At 45.6% G+C, this 18,044-nt stretch overlaps 1 protein-coding gene and 1 long non-coding RNA gene across 2 annotated transcripts in view; both read right to left on the bottom strand.

Annotated features, from left to right (window-relative positions):
- LOC144146622 (neprilysin-1-like) overlaps positions 1-4,253 on the bottom strand; it is a 96,516-nt gene extending 92,263 nt beyond the window's left edge. Inside the window, exon 1 of the mRNA XM_077678558.1 lies at positions 4,198-4,253. The gene's annotated coding sequence lies outside the window, so the exon portion shown is untranslated. The remainder of the gene's footprint in view (positions 1-4,197) is intronic.
- Positions 950-1,691, bottom strand: LOC144145380 (uncharacterized). Its single transcript, XR_013317489.1, has 2 exons — positions 1,553-1,691; positions 950-1,234 (listed from the first exon to the last, which is right to left on the bottom strand). It is a non-coding gene; the product is annotated as an uncharacterized LOC144145380 (long non-coding RNA).
- Positions 4,254-18,044: the final 13,791 nt, after the last annotated feature.

The following is an 18,044-nucleotide window of genomic DNA, read 5'->3' as shown; positions in this document are numbered from 1 at the left end:
CTGTTCGACTCTAAGCAAAAATATGACATGCAAATTTAGGCATGCAACATTGCAGATTAGGAGAAAAACGTGCAAGATGCACATTTAGGTACACAATAATTGATTACGCAAGAATAACTTCGGAAGTTCTAACCACTATACATATTTTTTTTGCGCACACCTCGGCGGGAGAAGGAAAGAACTTGAAAGTTCCACTCAATTTATACTTATTTCTTGGGCTCGCCTCGAGACGAGAATGTTCTTTAGACATTCAAAAAATTCGTTTTAGTTCAGAGACACAGTAAACGGGAACCTATAATTTAAAAGAAAGCACGCACAGGTATGCTTCAACGCCTGCCTTTTGGGCCAGTTAACGCAAACTCTGAAAGAAAGCGTTGACCCGACCATGCACTTCCGAGAAATCTTGTTCACACCAACAGAATGCAACGAGAAAAAACTGTTGCAACACAATAACCGCACTATTGACCACTCATTGCTAGATTATATCTGCGTACAAAAATAATGCGCAACCACGTCGTATAATACAGAACACAATCGCAACACAAATGGAGCGTACCCGTCTTTTCTTTTAATTGCGCGTGAACAGTCTGAATATGAGGGGGGTGGGGGGACGCGCCGAAAAAAAAGTTTTCCTGTATTGTAAGCCGCGTGTACCGAGCTCATTACTTGCAGATATCGGCTAGGTTGTCACAGGCTACTCCCTAGCTCGTGTCTTGGCAGCGCCTCTTATCTCATCCTGTCCGATATCGATTCTATCTTTAGGACTATGGAACAGCAAAGCCACTCGCGGGCGCGCAGGTTAGATTGAACAGCAAAGCCGGCAATGCTACCTTTTTTTTTTATGAGCGAAACGCTTGCAATGGCAGCTGCAGACAACCGATGTATTTCGGCTTGGCCTTCCACTGCTCCCTGTGCAAATTGACTGAACACCGCGGTTTTACGTCAGATTTTTCGGAGCACTGAAGCAACGTTTGGCAGCAGTTTTGCCGCAAATATCCGTTTTGGAGCAAGATGTCACCGGAAAAATTGGTTAGGGCACGCCACCCCGCGCCAACAATCGCCGTGGTAATAGGTACGCAGTCAATGACAAGAAGCGCGTACAGTTGAGCTTGCCTTCTTTGTGAGCAGGTGCAGCGTGATAACTTTGGAGGGGTTGAGGTGATTCACCACAGGAAACGTCCAATGAAGTCTCCAACCGTCCTCGACTTGGGACCCCACCCAAGACTCAAACCCACTGCAAGAAACAACAACAAAAAATACATCGATAAGAATCCTGAATCGACGTTCAAGCAGTTACTAAGGCAATCGCAAAACGGCAATGCCGCCTCAAATTCACCTTACGAGCAAGAGTCTGCGCGCCGAATGCGCGTTTACTTCTATTAAAACTTTGTGTACCTGCAAGGCTGGGATATTTTTGCACATTAGTTTCCACTCCAAGACGACTGTCATGTCTCATTAACTTCACGTTACATGTGCGAAGTGAAAATAGAAGAGTGCAATCGGTCGGCTTCTAAGGAATTCACTATAACTTGAACAAAGCTAATTTGCTTACCTGTCATTTTTGGAGAAGACGAGAAACTTGGCCGAACTGTTTCGCCCTGTGTTGCTGCACCACAGAGCTGCGCAGGACTGGGGACGCTCCTTCCCCCGCGGCCCCATATTTAGAATACATTCGTATATATTTTATAATACAGCGAAACGTTCAGCCCGTGGAGGCGTTTAGGCAACCCGCGCAGCCCTTCGCACGCCGGCTCGCTTCCGCACGCACTGAACTGGCCCGCCGTGCGCGCCCAGAGAAAGAAAAAAAAATATTGGCGCCGGTGAGCTGTTGCGCATGCGTGAGGAGGCGCGGAAGCATGCGTGGTGTGGAAAGAAAGAAACGATGAGGGAAAGGGAAGGGCCACGCCGCAGCACCCTGCCGCTAGGATCGCCCCAATTTTGAAACCGAAACTAGCCAGAGTCGCCGACCAGTGTCGGCAGCACGACGAAGATGTGCCGTGCTAATGTTCCCGCATCTTTCTCCTGCAGGTAATGAACACTTACTGCGTTTTTACAAAACGAAGTATTAAGCGCCGCCTAATTGTACTGCCGAGCCCAGGCTGCATTTGTATCAATGTGTATGACTGTGCATGCGTTTTACGTGATCTTTTAATCTTAGCGGGTGTTAATACTACCAACCCCGGTCCTCAAGACGATGTCCCAACCTATGCCTCAACCGAAATGATAAACATGCTTAAAGAATTACAATCCGGTGAGACAGCCATGCTCGAGCAGCTGAAATGTATTTAAATGACATTGGCTGATCATAAAAAAACACTTACCGAAATAAAAGTTCAGCTAGACAAGATCGAGGCAGCCTATTTGTCTATCTAAACTATGAAGTCCGAAATTAGTGAAATCCAAACAGCTACCAACGAAAGCACAAATGAGGTTAAAATGCTGGCTGGCCGGAATAACGATGCCGAAAACCAATCGCGGCGAAACAACGTCCTTTTTACGGAGTGAAATACCAGCAAAATGAAACCTGGCTTGAGAGTGAAAAGAACATAAAGAATATTGGTAATCGCCTCGTTAAAGTAAACATCCAGCCTCGTAAAATTGGGCGTGCTCACCGCATTGGGTCATTCCAATCCAACCAATGTGGGCCCATTGTTGTGAAGGTTTCACACTTCAAAGAGAATGATAAGATATTGGGCGTGGCTAGCAAGTTTAAAGGCACCGGCTACAGCGTCGCTCAAGAACTTTCAGCGCGCACGCGCCTCGCCCAAAAACGCCACATTGAGTTTGAAAGGCCGAAAACCTTACATTCAAGTTACGGCATGAAAAAAGTGTCGCAAATAACAAAACCTCTGTATTTGACCACTTAACCAATCACGTAGTTGAGCAGGATTCCTAGCAATTCCGTCATACAGAAGCGCGCAATAGTTCTACCCCATCGATGCACCTTGTCGTTCTTGCTTGCTAATGTCCGCAGTGTTGTCCCCAAGCGAGATGCTTTGTGCAGTCATGAAGATCAACCGTGTCTAACGTCAAATTTCCTTATTTTCCTTTTTGACAAACGAGGGGGCAGCCGCAAGAAGCCGCTGGTTGAGGCGGCTTGACGAGGCGACTGCCCGGACACAGGCGCAAGGTTACATACCTTGATAAAGATGACACAATTTGAAAAAGCACTCGCGAGATATCATGTCCATCACATTGGCACCCCTCAGCCATAAAGTACACATATAATGAAACACAAGTCACTCAGAAAAATTAAATCTTGTGACATACATAAGCACTTACCAAAGTCAATATACACATACTTATACATAACTAAATTTGTTTGTGCACAGGTTTATAAAATTCTTTGAATAATCATCCCGGCCGCCAAGATCCGCGCTTACTTGCGAAAATCAAATATAAAAAGAAATAAAAACATCATATCCACTGTTACGGTAACAGTGCAAATTCACATACAATAGTGTTCCACGAAGTATAACATAGGCTATTTTCTAATTCTACTAACCGAAACGTGGCTAAATTTGTCAGTCAACTACAGTGAAATCTTGCCGTTCATCGCCAATTTTGACGTATTTGCAAAGATAGACCTGAGAGCTCCCGCGGTAGGGGTGTACTTATCGCCACTAACCGTAATCTGCGTTGTTCGCCCGTGAAAATCTCGTACCCATTAGAAATGATTTGGCTCAGTTTCAATGCTTCTAATCAACGCGACCTAATTGGTGTCGGTTAGGGGCCCCAAAACCACGACAGCTTCTTTACGCTACTACTTCACGACGCCTTAAGCACATCAAAAACGAAATACCCAAACAGCCCGATTCTTCCTTTTGGAAACTTTAACTTCCCCTCTGCTGCCTGGTCCAATCCTTCTTCGACGCTATCAAAAATAGCGCCGATAGTGATTTTGTAAATGTCTTCCTTACATTTGGCATGTCTCAACTGGTGACTCAAGCAACCCGCATCACACATCATTCTTCCAAGATTATCGACCTCGTTCTAACCACTCATGGGGATAGTTTTTCCTGTGTCACTTGCTTGCGTGGCCTTAGCGATCACATAGCTGTACAACAACATTTTCTTTTGACATAATTAACAGCAAAAAAGCGTTATATTTTCTTCCAAGACAATAAATACGAATACTGCTCTAACCGTTGCTGTTCATGCATACATTCCCGAGAACTGCCAAAATCTATAACTTACCTCTAAGAGAAGCCTTCAGTTCATCTCTGAGTGCGACGAAAGAACCGGACGAAGGTTTGCTTTCTGGTATAGGGTGCTTCTTTATCCATCCGCCGCAAGCGTACGCATAAAAATCATTGCAGGGATCAACACTTCGGTCGAGTGACTCGTTTATCTCTTTGGCTGAAAGAAGAACGTACGCAGTGCTCGATGTTTTGCAACATGAGTATTATACTTTCACTTCTGCCTTCTTCATTGTTTCCGTCATTATGTCTTACGTTTTGCTGTTGCGACCACACAGTAGTGAACAGGGATGGTGATATACTAACTAGAAATACATATTGTACCCAAATCAGACAAATATTGCGCACGTTTCTCTTATGTGAGGTTACTGTAGTGAAAATGACGGCGTTACTGAATAAAAATCAGTTATACAACTGTCGACCATGATACGTTTACTCCAATTGGACACTCCAATTGGGTGGCACTAAACAAAGCATTCACACAACCGGAGTCACAATTAATGAGTTTATTTTCAAGGTTTATATTGAAAATACATTGTAGAGTATAAATAACGAACAAGACTGTAGTATTAATTGAGGTTAGTCAATTGCACAGTTGGGAACATATTTGATAATGAAAAAAATGCTGAACTGTGTTCGGTTATCTCACTTTGAGCAACATATATAACAGTGAAGTAAGTTACAAATCCCCGGCCAATATGCCCTAATAGATTCCGACACCTTGGGAAGTTTTATGAAGGTTTGTCTAATTTTGACAAGTATTTCTACCAGAAGGCAACAAATAGGAATCCTGCATTTAGCATAATCGTTACTTCGAAATATTAACGACGGTAGTGATATCTGCTCGAACTGCCACAGAGGTAGGCTTAACTGTTAAATGCGATAGACAAGCAAGGCTTGCCCCAAGATGCCTCCTCGGGCAATTGTACTTTAAGATTGCTTCGCGTTTTTATCGAAGAAAACCTTCGAGAACATGAATAGAACACATTAGTTTTCAATCATAAAAAGGTGAGAAACAAATGCCTAAGCAATGACATTTAAATAATCAAATTGTTTGTGAGGAAATAGATGCGCAGTGAATAGCTGAAAAAATTTCTAGAAAGTACATGCTACAAAAACTATGCCAAAGGAAACAAATTTTAATCAGGTCCCTTAATGAGTCATCAAATTATCACGATGTAAGGTATAAAACTTACAAAGCGCAAAATAAGGTTCGAAACCTGGAGTGGAACATCATTGATATTGTTCCTAAAGCATCCGCAAACGACATCTACATTTAATTCTTCTGGGCTAAAAAAAGTAGACAGCGTTTAATGCTGTGGCATTACGCTCTAATAAAGAAAAAGATGTGAGTTGACTTTGTGGCTAGAAGTTAAGGACGAAATTATTTTATATTGGCAGAAAAGAGGTTAACATCTAGTGCGTCATCTCTAGAACATTGTTGAATTTTATGCTGCATGCCTTCAAATATTCCAGGTCATGTTTCTGCGAAAGTCTTGAATGAGGGGCAGCAAGTGAAATGTAAAAGGAATGCACAATATGTCAATTTGTAAGACACTCATTTTCTGGGAATGAACGCCTACATCACACGCATGAACTAGAGAATTCAATAAATAAAAATCAGGAAGGCAAAAAGGGTTACCTTTTTTAAGACAAACCGACGAATCACAGATGCGATAGATTTCTGGAAAGAAAAGGGTGATCAGGTGAACGCTAAACGCAATATTTTTACTGCACGAACGTGCACTGGCATGTATTCTAGTATGCCGAAAACTGCTGCTACCCGAAAGGCGAATGTAAACCAAAGAACACTGTTACGCGCTTTTATTTTCAGTTTGAGTTCTGAAGACAGGTCTCGCACCAGTTTGAAAGATAAGCGATGCTTTGTTTCGTCTGTTAATCTTTAAATACTTTGCTCCCTACCATGGCAGTCTGTCGCCATAGAAAAGTTTGCCGCAGTTGGAAAGTTGTGAGTTTCTATTGCCGCAAATAGGAATTCTCGGTACCCGAATTTGCAATGTGGTTTTGGGCGCGGAGAACTGAAAAAGGGCGTTGTGCCATCGCCACGTGGACATCAGCCCGTGAGGGGATGCACAGACCAGGCACAACTTCACCTGTTATGGGCAGCTAGTAATAAAGACAGCCGAGATGCTGTCCCTGATGAAGATCAATGTCACGTAACCTGTAGGTAATATTTCGTCTTTTTTATACACCTAATCAATACTAACTTACTTTTCAAGAATCACATCACTGTGGTTCGACAGGAATACTCTATCAGGACATTCCCCCTACCAGATGAGTATACACATATACATTTGAAGTGCCGTATTGCCTCGGATGTAGGTTTGTTGTGTATCTTGCCTGGGACACGACACGCGTCGTTACCAATTTGAAGAAGCCATAATGCGGGATACTTGCCAACGCCGCTCGCACGGATGTCACCGCAAAGGGCACTCTCTAAATAAATTAAGCCTTTGTTGCGATGACATCACTTTATTCGAAATATGTATTCGCTAAAATTGTTTCCTTGTTTCCTGACCCCACTGCATTATCAGTAACACATTTAGACCACTTTTAAAGAAGTATCCCTGAGACGAAGATGGTTTGCAGTCTCGGTACTTCGTTCTAGCCAGGGGTTAGTGTATAAATCAAGCAGTAGTCCGGCTCGGGCAAAGAGCCAAGTGAAAGCGCGGAATGAATGAATGAATGAATGAATGAATGAATGAATGAATGAATGAATGAATGAATGAATGAATGAATGAATGAATGAATGAATCAATGTGAAGTTGCGTTATTTTTAAATAGGACCAAGACCTGTTAAGTGAAAGGAGGTTGGTAGGAAGGGGCAAGACAAGGGATACCGCTAAAGTCCAGTGTAGGATGATATGGCTTTGGTGGGCACGTTTATCATTGTGTGTGCCTGAAAGGCATGACCAGGTCCGTTCTATATTGCTTCCTAGAGACTACTCTGTAGTACGTAGTGTACTATTGCTCGGAGAATAGGATGCGTTACGGCGAAGTAGCTCTAGTGCGCGCGCGCATTAGATGGCAATTGCTATTTATCAAGCAGGGCCGTTTTGCCCTTGCCGAATGTAGGACAGTGCCAGATGTGCCAGTGACAGGCAGGTCAGGCGGTTTGGTCTTTCCACAAAAGGCGCACGTGGGTGCCGCCTTCAGGGAAGTGGCGCCATTATACTACGATTTTCGTATTACGTCTGGGGTATACGCCGCGTTGGCGGAGTCCCTGTTCAGGAAAGTTTCCTCTGACCAAGGACTTTGGCCTCGCACGTCAACCTTTCTGGCTCCTTTTTCGTGAAAAAAGTACGTTGAAATTAGATTTTTTGGCAGCTTTTCTGGGAAAAAGTACTTCGCAATTGGGTAAATTAGCCCAAGTTCAATATGTATACTGTTTTGACTTTTACCTATGTAATATTATTTATTTGTGCTATTTGTAAATGGTTCAGGGCGTGGTTTTTGTAGCAGCGTTGCAGATAGTTTCAGAAAGATCCAAAAAATAGCTGCATTATTTAGCTCGGTTGTTATGTTCAAACTGAACCCGGGCAGAGTGTTTGGTAGAGTAGAAACCATTCGTCGGTTTGGTTCCCTCTGTATCACCAGTTGAGGCGGCCAATTTTCTGGGTATTACAGCCTCCTTTACAGATCTTAGGCCGCATACCCATGAATGATGGCGGTTCCCGTGACGTTTCAACCGTTATCGCTGACGGCGGAGCAATTTCTGGGTGGTCATGGTAGGCTATAGGTTTGGGCGAGTTCGTAATCCATGCTGTACTTCAATTGCAGAAAGAAGGAACGAAGACTGGAGAGAGACGACACAAGACAGAGCGCACTACTTTAAACAAACTTTATTTAGAAGGAATCCCAAATTTATACTGCCCACTCTCCCTTGTACATACTCATCCAAAAACAAGGAACAAATACCTCCTCCCCTCTGTGCATTACTTCACCCTTAGGGCATGTGCTACTGCGGTTGTGGTTTCACGATAAACCGTTGTCTTGCCCAAGGAAGTGCATGTCTTTATCCGTAAGTGCGAGGGAGGGAGTGCTTACACAACAGTCTCCAGCTGGTGCTATTTTATTGGCCTCAATAATCTCGCGGCTCATTTGGTCCACGTTCATCCCTATAATATAACACGTACCAAACAGGGGAGTACATTTGCAATCCCGAAAGTGGATTGCAGATGCCCTGAGTTGGCATTTTTCACATTGCTGGCATGCTCTCGCAGGCGATCATTGATACACCTCCCCGTTTGCCCCACGTATATCTTCCCACAGTCTAACAGAATGATATACACTACACACGTAGCGGAGTCAACAAAACTAACACTGGGCTTGACCTCACAAGGTGGTTTTTTGACTTTATAGTAGCTATTTTGACTTTACAGTAGCTTGGCCGTGTTCGGTGGCAGCAGTAACGAAGTAAAGGTCTTCCAGGACGAGGCTCATACTGTCAGCACGTAGTGCTCGCGTGGAAATGGAGCCTTGAAGTCTAGGAACTTTATTGTGCTGTTGTCCACGGGTTTGTGTGTCCCACAAAGCGGCTCCAAACATTAGTTAAAAGCATGTAATACGGCGCGCACACTAAGATCGTACTGCACTCTGCCATCCAGAACAACAAGATAATCATCAACATAGCGGAAGATTGTCACTATGTTCTAGCTTTGCTGCAGGGGCTCGTCTTGAGCAGTACGTGCTGGCAGTATGAGCCTCGTGGTGGAAAATCTTTACTTCCTTATTCTTCGGGGCATTCGAAAGTGGTGAAGCGGGGCGTACCCAAACTGCGCTTCATAAATAGACTTAAAAATCATGTGCCCACAAAATGAACAAAAGCGCACAAAATGAACGAAACCATGGAAGTTGGGCGCCTTGAGCGAGCAGGTTTTCCCGAGCACATTTTGACGGCTGTTGCGCATGATGGGCTCAGAGAATCAAAGAAGGGTCTGCGTGAGTGGGACTGTGTATACGAACAGCAAAAACAAAAGTATGCAGTCATTCCATACAAGCATGGGTTATCGCACCGGTTATAAAAGGTTGGAGCCACAACTAATGTCAATTTCATGTTTTCCGCACCCCTCAAGGGTGAGGAAAACACGAAAACATGCTTGTACAAAAAGAGCTACTGTAAAGTAAAAAAAAACCACCTTGTGAAGTCAAGCACAGGGTTAGGTTTGTTGACTGCGCTACGTGTGTAGTGTATGTCGTTCCGTTAGACTGCAAAAAAATATACGTGAAGCAAACAGGGAGGTGTATCAATGGTCGCCTGCGCGAACATGCCAAGAATGTAAAAAATGTCAACTCCGGCCATTTGGTAATCCACTTTCTGGATTGTCAATGTACCCCCTGTTTGATAAGTGTTACAATATAGCGATGAACAGGAACTAAATAACCCGCGAGATCATTTAGGCCAATGAAATAGCACGTGCTTGGGACTGTTCTCTAAGCACTCCCTCCCTCGCACTTAAGGAAAAGGAGATGACTTGCTTGGGCAAGACAACGATTTATCGTGAAACCGCAATCGCAATGGCACGTGTCCTAAGAGTGTAGTAATGCGCAGAGGGGAGGAGGTGTTTCTTCCTTGATTTTTTGGATGAGTATCTTTTGGATGAGTATGAGTAACTTTGCGATTTATTCTTAATAATATTGTTGGAAGTAGTGCGCTCTGTCTCGTGTCGTCTCTCTCCAGTCTTCGTTCCTTTGCGAATTGAAGTGCAACATGGTCATGGTGTTCGGCTTGCACGGTATTGCTGTATCCACCAGATGCATCTCTGTGGATCCTTGGTACAGGTGTACCAGATGGGGCTGCTGACTCGTGAGCGATCAAGTGAGAGGAAGAATAGAAGCTCGTCCTGCTTATGTAACAAGCTACAACACCGCTTTTACCCTTCTTCCGTCTACAGCCACTCCGAAACTGTGACAGGTGCTAGTTCATACTATTTAAAAAGGAGAAAAAATCTCAAAGCCTACTAGTCCGAGCTGTACTGCAAGAGGTCATCCACAACCACAAGCTCTTGGCCTTCTCCTTCGCAAACCCTGCAGTCGTCTTGACGGGCGGTCTACGATGAGACCAGTGGCGTGGCAAAGGGGGCTGCGTTCGAGACACGAGCGGGAGCTCTGAACGCGCCGTGTCAGCGTGAACACCGACGTCTGACCTCGTTGAGCGACGTCGACACTCCGCAAATGTGCCACTGCAACGTGAGGTGTTATGACCCGCGCCAGTAGCTGCCATGCAGTGAGTATTGTTCATGTGTTCAACTCTTCGATTTTCATCACAGCCTAGCCACGCTAACTCTGATATTCTATTCTCCACGTGAGTTGTGCGTTTATGTGATGTTTTGGGGATAACAAACTGTTCTCGTTTATACTGTTAATTTTCATGTTCATTATTGTCCGAGCCTGACAACTTCCCATCAATGGCACGCCTGTGTTGTAGGACTACCCCACCCGACGACTGCCCGACAGGCATACCACCTCAGATACCGCACCACACCATGGAGTCCGCCAGCCCCAACAGTATAAATTCCTCAGTACGACGTCGCCTGCCGAGCCACATGGGTAGCCACGTAGCAACGACTACACGTTACTAGCTCTTCGATACGGGGATGCCGCCGAATGCCCTATACTAAGCGAGCGAACTTTATTGCTAGACGCATCCTCCGCCGAGACAGGTTTGGGCAGCCACCAGCTCCACCATCACCACCACAACACCTGAAGAAGCAGCCATTGCATTAGCAGCCACTGTACAGCAACATCATGCCAGTCGCTACGGGCACACAAGAATCTTGCCACAGGTATCGTGAGGGCCGCCTTCCCCCACCCCCGTCATGCGCAACCTTCGCGTTCATCGAAACCTTCCCGAGATCTACCTCATCTGGGCAGCCTGCCTTGCTGACCTTCCGAAAGCAATGCTGATTACTCCGCTGCATGCCACCATACATGGCAGGTTGCCCTCAGCGGCTTCGCGGAGGTGCCAACACACGCTCACCGAGAGACAGGTTTCACCACCTTAATCTTCCTGGTGAGTACTAGCTCGGCCGCAGCAGATGTGCTTCCCTGAGTCTTGCCTCACAGGCTTACCCTCCTGCCCTCCCTAATAATCTATCTACCCTCCCCAATACCACATGATCGGTGCCTATTGCTTCTTACCTTGCACTTCGTACCACCTCGTGTGGAAGTGCCAGCTCCTCTGGTAATTATAACCGATACCCAATCAACACCTCGTACCAAGCGGTGCCAGACGAAGTCACAGCGAAAGCCCTGGCAGCGAGCCAGGTCACTCCATCGCATCGTGGACAGCGGACGCCCCACTGCCCTGGTTTGTCCTATGCCAAATTGCCCAAGATTAGATCGTTGCCATAAAACACTCGTTCTCTCTTTCTGTCAATCCCTCCCTCTCTTGCTATTTGTGGTGTATGTTTTCTGCAGGGTATAACAAGGTTCGAACAATTTTTAATATCGTCCAGTTCACTTGTACGCTCAATAAAATAATTACAGTGGCCGTGTTCGGTAGCGGCTTTGAACATGAAATCTTTGTTTATAAAATCCATCTATGCAAAACATTGCAGCTTATTTTTATGATACTTGGTTTTCACTGTTCGAAATAATATGCCCAAACGGGCCACAATATTTGGTAAAGACCATTTGTCCGGCAAGGTGCTCGTAGAAGCAGTGTTACGCCTCACTGGTATTGGCATTTATTTGCTACGGCTGATGGCATTAATTGTTTTTCAAATCTATTCAGGCCATAAAAACCACCTCATGGCCGTACAAGAATGCCACCTTTCACTTTTATTTTCAATATTTTGGCCTGCAGCCAGCTTTGTGCGTGTTTCATTGAAAGAAATTACACAGGCATTTATGAAACTTGCCTTTGGATGAGCTAGTCGTTGCTGGCATCGAGCCCACGAAGTGTATCCACGCCGAAAAAGTTACTAGGTAAATTAGAGTCATTTTCCCACTCAAGACACCAGATGTCTGCAAAAGCAAGTGCAAGGAGAGCAACTTTTTAAAGACGCAATGAAAAACTGCATAACGTAGATTTAAAAAAAAAACAGACCTTAAATTTTCCCGACAATCCCGATCCAACTGAGACTTTACTGGATGCTAAAAGAGTTGCTTGGACCATAATCCTCGATTTTGTAGACTATTTGGTTCGGGTGGAAATTTAGGGGTGCTAGCGATTCCCCAAAGTCGGTGTTCTCTTACAACCAAAGACCAAAAAAAAAAAAGATTTCACGTCACGATTGGTTAGTTAGGTGGTAAGCAAAACTGTCCCGTAAAGCGGCTGCATTGTCTATGTTCTCTAATAACTATCGTAAGAGTTAGAATGCTTGTTCGGCAAATATGCGCTGACGCGGAAAACACGGCCACGCACTGAACACCCGCACTAATGGTGAACGCTTGGTTACTTTACAAGTACTGTGGTGAGAAATTTAATAGCGGTAAGTAGATCGGACAATTGTTTGGATAGATTAGCTATATATCAAAACCGTAATACTTCTGTAACTTTATGCCAGCTGCACTAGCAGTCTTGCTGCATTTACATTTGAATAAAGACCACGATTAGTGTAGATAGAGTATTTAAGATAGCACTCTGCGCCATGCTCTCTGAAAAAAGCTGCAATCACTTGGCCTCCACCAACTTGGTCATTAGAGGAAGCATAGCCTGTTGGTCAACATGGTATTTTGGTGCAGCATGACATAAAGTGCGAAATCTGGGCGCAGGCTAACGGAAAAAACGTGGCGCGAAAAAGACACACAAGGCAAGCGCTTACTTCTTGCAGTCCACTCTGTCAGTTTCCGTCAGTATTTAGCGCGGCTTTGTTGTGTTTGGTCAGGTCCAATACGAAGCCACAAAATATTACTGTAAATGAATGTTTCACAGTTTTAATGTTTATTTCGTTTTCTGCGCTGTTTCATTTCGTATTTTGTTATATCCAACGCTTTCAACTTACTCTTTGTAACTTTGCTGGGCATACATTTTTCTTCTGGCGCCGTCAACTGGCACATTGGGCCTCAAATCACCGCAGCCTCCTGCCCCTTCCCCAAATAAAATTTTGGCTGCTTAGGGCTGTCTCGTTTGTCTTGAGGCAGTAAGGCCAACAAAAATTCCCGTCTCGTGGAGGCAAACATGTTTGTTCTACTATAATGTTTTTTGATACATTCCACTTGCACTAAAGCTATATAGAAAAGCCCATTACATAAAATGTCAAGGGAGGTATTCAAATTTAATCACGTGTCTACCAAGATGCCGGTAATAAACACAATGGAGGTGTTTTGGTTGCGCGCTCCAGGCGGGTCCTGGCTGTCTCTCCGCTCTGTATTAGTGTACATCCTACAGAGCCACAACACGGGGTACCTTGTGTACTCAAGGTGATGGTATTGGCGACCCCGCGGACCCCGATCCCCCTCGCAAGCTGCACCCACCCGTGGCAATCTGTGGAGAGGTGGGGAGTAGAAGACTCGAACGGAGGGCGTCGGAGCCCTGGTCAAGCTCCGGTCTGTCTAACAGGTAGAGAGCTCCAGGACCTCACTTTTCACCAGGGTAATCAGTGAAGAGAGTACCGCAATCCCCTGCTGTATACTATGGTACATAACATCCTCTATCCTACTCCCCCCCCCCCCCCCCGAACACACACACGAGCGGCCCTGTAAAAAAGGGCGCACCAAAGCATACTTTCCACCCATTTCTACTACCATTTTTTCTAAGCAGGACCACTACTTGGTTACAGAATCACCTGACGCGTTGAACCTGTGCTTCAAAGTCAATATTTCTCATTTCGAAATTCCTTGCAGCAGTCATCGGTGTGTTTCAATGCCAGCAACAACGAACCGGTAAATCCCTGTTCAAGCCAATAGCCTTGATCGAGCCACTAAATTCCTTGCCCAAACCTGGATCGTCGATCAGGACATCCAGGTAACACCCCACCGTAACCCGAGCAGCTCTCAGGGTGTGATATCGGAGCTAGAACTGAAGATTGAGATGAATGCTCACCTGATGGAATGCTTAAAGATCAGTGTTCCAGGAGTGAGGGGCATCACCATGCAAAGAGACAACATGGAAATAGCCCCCAAACATTGTCCTCAAATTCAACAGATCAGCACTCCCAGACCACGCAATTGGAGGCTTCATTCGATGTTCCATTCATGCTTACACACGAATCCCAGGCGCTGCTTCAAGTGCCCGCTGTTTGGTCACGGCTCAAACATTTGCTCCGGCCGAAAAACGTGTTGCGAAGTGTTTGTCACATGAACACCACCTGATTACTGCAATTCGTAAGACTTTGGGTGCATCAACTGCCGTGGTGCACACCAGGTCCACTCCAGGACACGGGAACAGTTTCAGGTATAAAAATCACCAATATGTCCAAGAAAAAAGCATTGCCTTCCCAGAGCCGCGAAAGACGTTCGCCTGCTTTCCAAAGGGGAAGTATGCCGACGCAGCTCTCTGCAAAGGGAGCGCCGTCTGGTTTCTGCAGTGAATCAAGCAATCGAGCCGATTTCACCCCGCTCCGGAGCCCCGATGAGTTGCCTCCTCCGTCAACGCATCGCTTGCCGAGACGGCAGTGGTTGCGGTGGCAACCATCTCTGTTAGAAGCGCTGGCGCTCCTACAGTCTCCGCTCTACTGGCCCTCGGTACACCTGAGGGCACACAGGCATGGGCGTAGCTAATGGGGAGGGGGGGGGGGGGGCAAACCGGGCTCGTGCTTTCCCTTCCCCCGACATGTTTCGTGCCAGGATGGGGTGCGATTTAAGTAGCCTTAAGAACCGCCTGAAGTACCCTGCAGGAGCGGAACCTGCAGTTTTAAGGACATTCTTGCTCATATAAAGCTCAAAACAAGGGCTACATCAACGTCTGATACCTGTGCCCGCTCCAGATGCTGTACATGTTAACATATACAGCGCGGCTGCATTTCGCGCCGGATACACCGAGCAGCGCCGTCAACCTGCCGCGAGCCGTTCGAGGCAGTCCCGCTGTTTCGCTGGAGGTACAGCACGGCTGAGAAATGGCGGAACAGCAGAAAAAGCCTCACATAGGCATACATGTGCTCGGGACTTTACCGTGTCATTCCTTGCCTTCACACTTGTACAAACTATATTCACACGAGAGAGCATATCACTGTATTTTGTTCAGTCAACTATCAATCCTTGATATGTTTATTTTTTTACCGACATCTCATTTCGTTGACTACTGCGGGTTTCATAATTTATGCTGTATGAGAAGCATTGCTCTGCCAATCTTGCATTTCTTTCACATCAACAAAACTGTACAAATTTCTGTATTGGGGAACTTTGTCTTTTTGGCACTATTCAGTTGTTTGCTTGACCTGCCTCTTGGTTAGAATCACCATTCTGTATTTGCTTAACCGGAATTTTACTGAACCCTTGCCTGTTCGATTTAACGGATGGAAATAGAATGAAAGTTAAGCAACGTGCAGCAAGCTCAACATTCAACAGCAGCACAATAGGTGTTCCGCTAAGCGTAAGTTTACTATTCGCGTTATTAGCACAAAAAACAAAAAACAGAACGGCAATTACTGAAGGATGAAGACGCACGTTTGTTAGCTTCACCGTCATAATATGCGAATGTGCCGCACGTACAGTCCACGACGATACGAATGTTATCGCGGGAAATCTACTTTTTCAAATGAAGCAGACAGAACACTAGCTTTAGCAAATCTTCAATGCCAGTTTCGTTATCTTCGGCGTAGAGAAAAGGGCATCAAGTCTGTGCTTCATAACAACGAATGTAAAGCTTGAAACCCAAGGGGTGGTAAGTCAGTCGTGCGGGCCATTGTTGCAGCATGAAGAAGCCAACAAGGGAGAGAAGAGTGCGAAATCTTAATTTTCATGGTTCCGAAACGAAAGCGTATGACGGAGGCACGCATGGCCCCTTGATTATGGCGCGATAACCTTCAAATCGTGCTGGACTGCACTTCATAGCTGATAAGAAAACTCATGAGTCCCTTTCCTAAAGGAAAATCTAAAACACGCGAATCTCGATAGTAAACACCCAGTACACGTTGGCCTCCACTTCCGCCTGACGAACTTCGGTGACCGCGCGCCACTAACGAGCCTACTCATGATCACGCTCACGAGTGCGTGCCCGCATAACCGACTGCTCTGCAGACGATCGAATGACCCGTGGCCTACCCATGGACCGGCGAACGGGAATTTAGGTCATCATCATTATCACCATCATCATTATCACCATCATCATCAAAGCTCCTTAAGGTGGGCGTTACTGTTAGCGCATTTCAGACAAGCATGCACAAATTGCGTGTAAAGTCAGTTATTTCAAGCTTCGTCTGAAAAAGAACGCGCAAGAAGCCTTGCCTGCATATTTCCGCGTCCCATCTATTGGTCAACGTGGCCCCTCCTTCCTCCCCGCGAAAAAATGCCTGGCTACGCGCCTCCACACCGGAGATAGATACGGGGTATGTTCCGCAGTAAATGTCATGCCTGCTACACCACCTGTGCCACCTAGGGCACCTTTCACAGCCGAATTCGTGGCGGTTGAAAGCGGAGAGCACCAAAAAGAGTGCCCGGTATAAGGAATTTAATCCGGTAGGTACTCCGAAATACATCAGATGACTACATGGGTGTCGTAGTCCTGCCTGCGTCGCACCGCAGGGAACGGCGCGCAACGTCCTAGTCTACACAGTAGCCTAAAAAGCAGAGAATGACTGCCCGGAAAGACGATACATAAACACAGACGCACTTTTTAGTCGATACACACTATTATGTAAGTTAAAGAGAAAACAACACAATGGAGCTGCAGAGGCTTGCATAAAAGCCTAGGTGATATATGAGATATTACATCTTAATTAGCCAATGTCATTTGTCCGAAAAAAGACCCCTTAAAAGAAAACAGAAATTTTATTCAGGTACATGGCATTTAGAAAGGACAAGGATGACTGCACACACTCTTAGGGAATGTGGCCATCACCGCCCGGCAATCCATAGCATGCCTTCCTATCAATTTGAACACCGTACTTGGGGCCGTTGCAGTTCTCACTGTCATGTTTAACAGGTTAATAGGTTAATAAGGTTTAGTAGCTTTTGAATGCTGTCTCTATATTCCTCCTGATTACCGACTATCGAGATCAGCGCTTGAGGCTCTGACACACCTGAAGCCTGAACCATTCATGTTAGTAGGGAATCTCGATGTACATAATGCACTCTTGGGCTCTTCCCGAACGGACGTCGGCGGTCGCCTAATTGAAAATTTTTTGATATCTTCAAGAGCATGCCTTTTCAATAATAAACAGTCTACATAGCATAATACAGGACACAACACTTGCCCACACTATGAATGTTCTCTCGGAGTTATTTTTTTATTTCTTGACTGAGACGTGGGCACAAAAAACCCACATAGACGTGACCACTTTCCAAAGATAGTAACATGTACACGTCAAGTCGCAAGCAGGTCACCTTTTTATAGGCGTAATGAAGCTAGAGTGAACTGGAATGCAACCACAGAGACATCTAAAGTAGAATAGAACCAAACTCCCCGCGAACCCACATCCTCGACGCCTGCGAGAGGTCCATTCCACAGGCCTCCGTTGCCCTGCGCAACCCAAGAAGACCCTGCTGAAAGCAAAACAGTAGGCGGGCACGAGAGGCATAGAAACAAGCGTGGGGTATCCTTTCACGGCACCCCGCGTCGGATGGCGTCATATACTTTAAAAAGGCGAAGGCTTTTGCTAAGCTGTTAGACAAAAAAGGAAAGTTGGCACAGCTTTCTGACGCAATAACCCCATAGAGAGACACACACAAAGTTCGGACGCGAATACAAATATGAAAGGACATCAGCCACACAGCCTGCCC

The sequence above is a fragment of the Haemaphysalis longicornis genome, unplaced genomic scaffold, assembly GCF_048455015.1.
Source record: "Haemaphysalis longicornis isolate Haplotype H1 unplaced genomic scaffold, Haemaphysalis longicornis Haplotype H1 scaffold_7, whole genome shotgun sequence".
In the NCBI taxonomy this organism is placed as follows: domain Eukaryota; kingdom Metazoa; phylum Arthropoda; class Arachnida; order Ixodida; family Ixodidae; genus Haemaphysalis; species Haemaphysalis longicornis.
The sequence above is the reverse complement of the archived record's forward strand: the minus strand, read 5'-3'. Positions and strand labels throughout refer to the sequence as shown.